Source organism: Panicum virgatum, chromosome 1N, assembly GCF_016808335.1.
Source record: "Panicum virgatum strain AP13 chromosome 1N, P.virgatum_v5, whole genome shotgun sequence".
Taxonomy (NCBI): Eukaryota; Viridiplantae; Streptophyta; class Magnoliopsida; order Poales; family Poaceae; genus Panicum; species Panicum virgatum.
The window spans coordinates 31546565-31556155 of record NC_053145.1 but is presented as its reverse complement, the minus strand read 5'-3'; the positions used below and the strand labels follow the sequence as shown (position 1 = coordinate 31556155).

Genomic DNA, 9591 nt, shown 5'->3' with positions numbered 1-9591 from the left:
GAAACCCCTCGACTTCTACCGTTCCTAATTAGCTGGGCAACTAGTCGATAAAAAGATCTGGATATCAAACATAGGTACCTAGGGATCATGCATCTAAGGTTTTCGATCAACACCTAGAAAACTTAAATGCAGAAATTAAATTATTACAACACATTATGAATAGTTAGATGAATAATAACTCTAAAAATAATGGGATTATGCACCGGAGCTTGCCTTCTTGGGCACTGTCAGGTAGAGAAATCTCTGGGGCTTGGCCCAGGTCTTGAGCTAAGTTAGTGCAATTCAGATTAGCCTCCTGAACAACACAAGAGTCCGCAGGCACCAGTTCGTATTCTCCGTTAGCAATATTAACCGTTTCTATATGCAATGCAAGATTATGAGTTACAACATGATAAATGATTTCTTTCCTTCACGATAAAGTTGTAGTCCAACAAAATAACTTAGAGATGATCTTTGTGAACTTATTTGCTGGACAGTCATTTATGGAGTAGTATTTATTACTATATTTCTTCATGAATGAGTGTGTGGATTGGTTTTCATTTTCAGCATTAAAAACATAGCATATTTTCACAATTTCATAATAGAAAATCTACTCACAAGCTAGTGATGAAAAATTAATGCAGAACAGGTCAGGTCATCTTGCATTTACTGAGTAATTTTCAGCATCTAACCATAGAGTATTTAATCATGAAAATTCATGCAATCAGATTACTATGAATACTTCACTATTTTACACAGAAAGATTAACATGGGTTCTGGTGCTACAAATTTTACTGCAGATTTTATATATAATCTACTCACTACTGTAAAATTTGCAGGTTTTACGTCCTTAAGGATCAGAGGCTATAAAGTGAACAAAATCAGCAAGCTATTGAATAAAATTAATTCTACAGAGAGATATATCAGAGATATGGTTCTCAAATTTTTACTAGAGCCTTTATATGACCTATATATGTTCCAGAAAAATTACAAGCATCATCTTTGCAATAAAAATTAATTATGCATTTAACTCTACATGGGCTAGTATATTAATTCAAGGTTCAAGATGATTAGTACTGCATGTGAAATTTTTATCATGGCAAATATGTGCTGTTACCAAGGACATATCTAAAAATCATGATCAAATATGGTTTATTTTACTCTGAACAAAAATAGTAATCCTAACCATGACATACTAAACCTGATTTTTAACTGAAGCAATATTCAGTAACTATAGCTCAAACTTTGCAGGAATGATTGCAGAACCAAAATAAGACTTCAGAAATAAATATAGATTTTTCTGAGCATAAAAACTATATAAGATGAATTAAGTTGATTAAACAAGCATTAATCATGGTATATAGCAAACTAACTCTAACAAACCTGAAATTTATGGATTAGCAATGCTCAAGTTACACATGCATGCAGGAAAAACTTCAGTGCAAGATCATGTCCATGTTTTCCAGCATTAAATCATGAATTGCTTTAACAGATTTGAGAATCTTGATTGTTCTAACAAGTTAACAGTTTTAGCTGGGTGTCATCTTTTTACCATAATCCTATCATTCTACCAGTGTCAATATATCCAAAAATCAGGGTCATTCAATGATCAGAACTTCTAGAACATCCATTAGTTGGTTTTCTTATTCTTTTTCATAGATTAAATTTGGTAGAGTTTCTGCAAATTTGGTTGTTACAAAACTTGTGGATTTTGTTACCAAGATTCCAGATCAGTTGAGTTTGCATTTTTATGATTTTTCTGTGATTTGTTATGCATTTTTGAAGTTCACTTCCAAACTCTGGAAAACTTGCAACCAAACCCTTAACCGAAAAAGAAAAATTACAACCGGGTCCTTCACCGTCCTTCTCCGCCGTTGCATCTTGCCGGTGGTGTTCTGCTAGGCAGGGCTTACCGAGGCTGCAATGGGGAGGCACGTTGGAGAGAGGAGTTCGAGAACTACCTACCCAGGTCGGTGTTCAGGTGGATGGTGGCCTGAAACGTGCTCGTCGGCGATGACGGCGGCGGTGGTGCTCAGGTCATCGTCGGTGCAGGTGAAGGAGAGCTCGGGGTAGTCGAATGTTGCGTGCACGAGCACCGCGAGAGCGTGAGGAAGCTCCTGGGGTAGCAGTCGTGCTCGGACTCCCCCGGATTTCTCCGGTCCGCGGTGAGCCTCGAGCTCGCCGGCGGCAGCGCGAAAGGGCAACGATGTTTGGGGGGGCTCTGGTGGGATTCAGCACGCGTGTGAGCTTCGCTGGGGTTGGGCGAGGCTGCTGGTGTGGTCGGGGAAGGCAATGTGGGTTGGGGTTGGCCTGCCCGCGCGAGCTCGAGCTCGGCGGCAATGGCGGGTGGCAGAGAAAGGGAAAGGAGAGAGGGGTCGCGCGACGGCGGGGGCTCTGGTCCTATTTATAGGCTGGAGGGCTTCGAGGAGCAGCTAATGGCACTTGGGGGAGGTTGGTCTGGGTCAGGACGCGCTCGACGGTGAGGTGGCAACCGGAGGGGGAAGAAGCCAGCTAGCGTGCCAGACGGCGAGTTTGAGGTCCACTGGGGGCCCAGATGGACGTGGACAGCGTCCACCGTACACCGACGGCGAGTGGTGCGCCGCGGCAGAGAATAGGGGAGGGGGAGATGAAGGTAGGGGCTTATTTGCAATTTCCAAAAGTTTAGGGACCTCTCGGTAAACTAAAATTTTCACTAATTTCCGGGGCTCAATTGAAAAAGTGTTAAGTACCAATCTTGCATAACTTTTCAAGATCTAGAACTTTTGTTTTATGCAAATTCTCATTTGGAACCCACATTTTGAACTATTTTAAATTTCCAAATTTGCACAAAAGGGCATTGAGTTTCATTCAGTTTTTGGATGGTTTTGGCTAAAAGTTCAAATGAGCACATGTCATTTAAGGTACCATTTATGAGCCAAACTTATTTTTGTGCACATTTTTAATTAGATTTTGAGTAGGTTTTCACCCCTTTTTCTTTCTCATTTTAATTTCTTTTGTGTAGTTTGACTTTTATTTGACCTTTTCTTTTTGAATTAATTCCCCAAATTCTTTCTTTAAGTTTTATTTGGGTAAAGTATTCTGTATTTAAGTGTACAGACACCAGAGGTGTCACAGGGAATAAAAACTACTTCTAAAAATAAGATAACTCTTGCCAAACCGAAGCCAAAATATCTGGTCAACTTCCCTCTCTTCGGTCAGCAAGATCTTTTGACTGTGGCACACGATCACCCCTCCAAATCTGCCGATCGTACAACGCAGAACCTTTTCTCCTCCGCAACATGCCTCCTTGACACGTGCCAAAATCTGGTGTCAACAAAACTCAGTAGCCGCCGCCTTTTAGACTTGGGTTTTGTTTAGATCAGATTTTCGATCGAGAAACTGTCTTCTTCATTGTAACTGTGATGACAAGTCCTTTTGCTGTGAATCAGGGCCCCCGTTCTTAATCTCCTCCATTGTGTCGATTAGTCCTTTGGAATCGAGTTCTTGAACCCCTACTTTGCATTCGCTTCATTCATATTTGTAATTTCAGATTGCGTGTTTATACCTTCTTGCTTGTGTTCTTCGATTCGCTTGCAGGAAAAGCCTTCTTGGCGAGGTCAATCAAGTTGTGCTTGGTTGATAACCAATGGAGCGGTGGTATAATGGTTGCAGGCTTCGAATTCGTGTCTGATTAGAAGCCGGATCGCCAATGTCACATACTCCACCAATCGAATTTACCCCTACCTCTCGGAAGATCGGGCCGCGTCTACATCACATTGCATGTGTCCAAGGAGGAAGGTAAAAAATGCAACTAGTGTTTTGTAAAAAATGCAGCTAGTGTTTTTTGACACTCAGCTTTAGTTTGGTGGGATTCTTTAAGTTCTTCAGATAAACCCCAAACTTGGATAGATATGAAACTTCTTATGCGTGAAACCTTTGTTAATCCACCTCTTGCTTTGAATTCATATGATGAGGTGCATAACTTAGAGGATCCATCCATTGTTGTATCTCTTGCACCACCTAACCTTTTGCAGGATTCTGAACAAAGGCATGAGGACAAGGATGACATCGACAAAAATGAGGAGCTCACATCCTCATGTGAAAATTCAGAACCATCACTTCACATTGCACCTGACACACCTATTGAGAACTTAGGTAATGCCCATAGTGCTACAATCACGGACAGTGAGAATTCTCTTGATGTGCTGAATTTTTCCACCAATCATGCTATGACAGAGCAACTATTAGTGGAACCAAGTCTAGATTTACCTTTGTTACAAGATGATTTGCTTCATATTCCCTGTGATAAAGATGACTTACCTGATCATGAACATGAGAGCACTGAACCACACATTTCTGCTGAATTTACAAATGTGATTCATGTTGCTAGTGATATAGACGAGATGAAATTGTTGTCTTCTTTATGTACCTTGGGTTACATTGAATTTGATGTTTTGTGTAATCTAAGTTATTTAAAGGAGAAACTTTTTATGTGTGCTGATTTGCCATGGTTGTCTAGACATACATATCATGTTATTGGCAAATATAACAACAAACGATAATATTTGATACATCGGGTTTACATTTGTGCAAATCTGAATTTTCCTTTTGTTGTTCAAGATTGTAATCAACTAAGTTGATCCGATACTATTGATATTCATACACCATCTATTCCTACGCTGCCATTTGTTCATACTAATCTTTTGTAGGATAATATTGACAAAGCTTATGTGGATTCGGATCACGAGCCTACAGGATCAGTTTCGAGTACAATCGGCGCTGAGGACGGCTTTTCTTTCAAGAAGGGGAGGATGATGAGGGCATGACACCTTTGGATAGGACCATTGATTATAAGGTGAGGTCGTTCCAAATAAATTTGTCATCTGGATTTGAAAATAAATTACTACCTAATGATTTAATTATTGTTAGAAACCATAGAGATGATGACGAGGACGTTGGGGAGGAGTTTGGAGGCGTGGTGGACCAGCAAGGGCAGCCAAGCCGAGTTGGAGGCCCAATCCAAGTCGAGTTCGAGTCAGCTTCAGAGTCCAGGAACAGTCCGCACCAACATCAACGCCCAGGCCACATACAGAGTCCGTTTTGGATGCTCTTTATATGGATGGCAAGATAATTTCAAGGATCTTCAAATGGTACCAGTTCGAGGCCCAAATTCAATTGGAGTCGACGGGAATCATTGAAACAAGTGAAGGTCTGGGCTGTTGGCCCGTCTATCGTGTTGGGGTCCATGATGGACGTGGCACACCCCAACACTCATATAATCAGCAGCCGCCGCCACATTAGGGTTTAGGTGTTTTGTTTAGATCAAGTTTTCCATCGAGAAATGGTCTTCTTCATTGTAACTGTGACGACAAGTCCTTTTGCTGTGAATCAGGGCCCCCATACTTGATCTCCTCCACTGTGTCGATTAGTCCTTTGGAACTGAGTTCTTGAACCCCATACTTATCCTTGCTTCATTTATATTTGTAATTTCAGATTGCGTGTTTCTACTTTCTTGCTTGTGTTCTTCGATTCGCTTGCAAGAAAAGCTTTCTTGACGAGGTCAATCAAGTTGTGCTTGGTTGATAACCAATGGAGCAGTGGTGTAACAATTGCAGGACTTCGAATCGTGTCTGATTAGAAGCCGGATCGCCAGCATCGAGTCTCCACCAATCGAATTTACCATTACCTCTCGAAAGATTGGGCCGTGTCTACATTAGCATGGCTGGGAAGACTCTCCGCGACTTCTCCGTTCCCTCAGCCGCCAATGTGGCGAGTGGACCCAATGTTGATGTTGGGGACATGAACTTTGAGCTGAAGTCCAGCCTCATTAAGATGGTACAGGCTAGCCCATTTTGTGGCAAACCAAACGAGGACGCCAACGCCCATCTCCAGAACTTTCTGGAGCTCTACAAGACCGTAACCATACAGAGCGTTGCGGCTGACGCAATCAGGCTCCGTCTATTTCCTTTCTCCCTCCCGGGGAAAGAGAAACAGTGGTTTTTCCAGAACAAGGAAGCCGTCAGCACGTGGAACAAATGTTCCATGGCGTTCCTCGCTAAGTTCTTCTCGTTGGGCAAAACAAATGCCCTGCGTGGAAGAATTTCAAGTTTCCGGCAAATAGGGATGGAATCCATCACAGAAGCTTGGGAGAGACTCCAGGAATACATACTCGCCTGTCCTCATCATGGGATGGACGAGTGACTTGTGCTCCAAAGCTTATACAATGGGCTAACGACAACATCAAGAGCCCACTTGGACGCTGCTGCTGGAGCAGCCTATCTAGACCTGACAGTCACCAAGGCTACGTCCTTGATTGAAATAACAGGGCTGGAATGAGGAACATTCTCAGCCCAGAACCAAGGGCAGAATGCATACCATCAAGGAGACGGATAGGCTTATCGCAATGATGGACCTCCTATTGAAGAAAATCGACGAAGGAAACAAACTAATGTTCGTTCCCGTCCATGCCATGAGCTTGCACTCAATGTGCGAGGTTTGTGGTGATGGTGGACACTCGGGGAATGACTGCCCCGAGACCCGTGAAGAAGCAGCCTACATCAACAACAACAACAACAGGTTCCGTCCACAAGGAGGCCAAGGGTGGTGTCAAGGACACCCACCGTTCCAAGGAGGAGGTAACAATTTCAATTCAAATTTTAATTCGAATTTCAATTCGAACCAGCCCTCCTTTAGAGACCTTGTTTTTGGCCAAGCTAAAATCAATGAATCTTTAAATAAAAAGCTTGCTGCTAATGACAAAGTTTTGGAAAATATAAATGCCAAAGTTGAAACTCTTTCTTCTGCTCTTAAAAATCAAATAAGTTCCAACAAAATGATAGAAACCCAGTTGTCTCAAATCGCTGTTACGGTTCCTGCTTCTTAGTCTGGGAAGATTCTGGGACAACCCAAATCTCCCATTGAAATTGCAAACATGGTGTCCACCAGATGGGGTAGCTCCTTTCGGCCTGCACCACATACTAATCATGCAGGAAGAACCACGCACCCAAGGATGAATGCATGGGAGGGCTGATAGTGAAGCTACATGGAGATCTAGGGGTGCCATGATCAGCTGCTCCATCTTCGATCAATTGTACAAACAGGCCCTCTGCGACCTTGGGTCAAGCATAAACATCATGCCCAAGGTAATCTTTGAACAATTGCAATATCCTGCTCTTTCCCAAACCTGCATGTTCGTACAGCTTGCAGACTCCACAATTCGACATCCCGAAGGGATAGTCGAAAACATATATGTACGAATCAAGAAATGCTTTGTCCTCGCCGATTTCATCGTCCTCGACATGGAGGGGGATTTGGGCATGGATCTCATTCTTGGATGACCCTTCTTAAACGATGTCAGGGCAAGGATTGATGTTGGAACTGGAGAAATCTAGTTCCGCATTGGGGTCGACAACATATTCTTTAAATTTCTCTACAGGAAAGAGCAGAGATTTGTGATCCAGTAGGCTCACGATGGGATCCCGCTCTGGGGTGCACCAGAACCCCATCCTAAAGAACCTACCACCACAAGACCCAAAAGAAGACGGTCAAAGAAGGTGTGGCATAAGGTTGAAAGTTCGTCAACATCCACTTTTCCAAGATGGGCTGAACAATGGTAAGTTGAAGCAGGAGAAAGGTCCCGCTCGTCAGACTAAAAACGACGAGCTCTTGCCGAAGGTAAATCGGTACGTATCTTATATTTGATTTCTGCCAATTTCGCTTTTCTCGACTTTTTGATTTTTCCATTGCATGTTTGAATTTTTCAAAACACTCATGCATGCTAGAATATTTTCTAGCACCTTTTCTACTTTTACAAAAATCCAAAAAAATATTTCTGAGCTTTAAAATCCTTTGGAAAGTAATTTTGAACATCTTTCGAAGAAAAGTTTTGATGACACCAAAAGTTTAAAATGCATATGACCGTTAGAGAGGCAGTGGGCCCCGGCTATCAGCTGGGTGGGCCACCTAGGGTTCGGCCGAACCCTAGGGTCGGCCAGCCCCACACCAACGGCTAGTGGGCCAACCTTTCTCTAATGGTCACTAGCTGTTGGGGCTTGTCTCCTCCAACGGTGCCCGGCCATTCTTCCTATAAATAGAGGCCGAGGGGGTGAGTGTTGAGCTTTCACACTCAACTCTCATTCACTCACTCCCTCTCAAACTCTCTCAAACTTTGCTCTCGGGTTTTCATTGGATTTTTGCTCAAGTTTCATTTCAAGAAACCTCTCTCTCTAATTTCTTTGCTGCAAGAAAAGAAGACTACAACTTGCAGGTAAGAACATTTATTTCGATTCACTAATGTAACCCATTTCGAGTTGTACGTGTTTGTCTTGTCTAGTCATGAAGGGCATAGGGCGAAAGGTTTCCGGCGCATTCAAGAAGATGACGGGTGGAAATTCATCCCATTCTCGGGGTGGCTCCAGCTCGCACACTCCCAAACCTACGCCGACTCCGAGCATGATGGACTATGAAGAAGAAGAACAACACGAAGAAGTGCAAGCCGAACCGCAAGCCGAGGCCATGGAAATTGATGAAGATTATGCTCCCTACCTCGACTTACACGATGATCGTGAACGACAAGGCTACGCCATCCTCAAGAACCGTAGCTTCGTCCACACCCGAGCCTTCGATCCGAAAATCCTCATCAAAACAGGTATGTACGTAGACTTCGCTAACGTTTGGCACGCAATTGGATGGGATAACTTCATTCCCGTTGAGGAGTATGGTTCTCGACTCCTCACCATCCAATTTCTTTGCACTCTTTGGGAGGTGGAAAATGGGGTTTATTTTTGACTTTTTAGGAAAGAATATTTGATTTCTTGGAAGACTTTTACTGGCCGCCTCGATTTGAACAAATGCTGGCCAATTTCTCTTGAACAAGCTTGGCGCGATTTTAATCATCATGAGTTTTGGGGCTAGATTTTGGTTCCATGGCATGTTTGCACCTCGGTGAAGCGACATACATAATCCAACTCTTCAGTTGATGGACAAGTGGTTACCATCACTCTCTTTCCAAGAGATGATGTCCGACCCGTGCGCAACGATGAGTTGCTCATACTATACGCCATGGTCAACAAGATCAAAATCTCCCCCACACAAGCTTTGGTTAAGCAATGGCTTTTGAATTTCAAGATGATGGGTCCTATTGAGTGTACTTCTTCGATTACTCATATTGCTACATGTGTCAGTGCCTTAGAGTGGAATTTCATTCCTTTCATTGAGGGTGACCACACGTATATCGACGAGGCTTATTTGATTCAGGGTCATACACTCAAGAAAGGCCTGGATGACTCTCTGATTTTCTTGTTTATAGGCTATACGAATATTCTGCTACTCGATGTGGAGTTCCATTTGTATAATTGACATTCGCTAACCATCCCTCTCGTTTCGCAAGAAGGGGCCGTAGGCATAGCACTTCTGGATTGCCTGGCAGGATGACAAGAAGCAGGGCCAGAAGGGAAGCAGAACTGACACCACCGCCTCAGCAGCCATAGTATTCATATCAGCATGAGGTAGGTGGTTCGTCATGGCACAACGCTAGCACCGAGGAGTGGCACGGCAGGCACCAAGCCACCAGTCCACCAGCTCCAGCTCCAGCGGAGCCCCAAGCCTCGCTAGACGGACGGCCTCGTCCAGCAG

General features: G+C 43.4%; 1 non-coding gene across 1 annotated transcript; it reads right to left on the bottom strand.

The window, feature by feature from the left end:
- Positions 1-6042: 6042 nt before the first annotated feature.
- On the bottom strand, positions 6043-6149 carry LOC120657915. The gene has a single exon (XR_005668444.1). It is a non-coding gene; the product is annotated as a small nucleolar RNA R71 (small nucleolar RNA).
- Positions 6150-9591: the final 3442 nt, after the last annotated feature.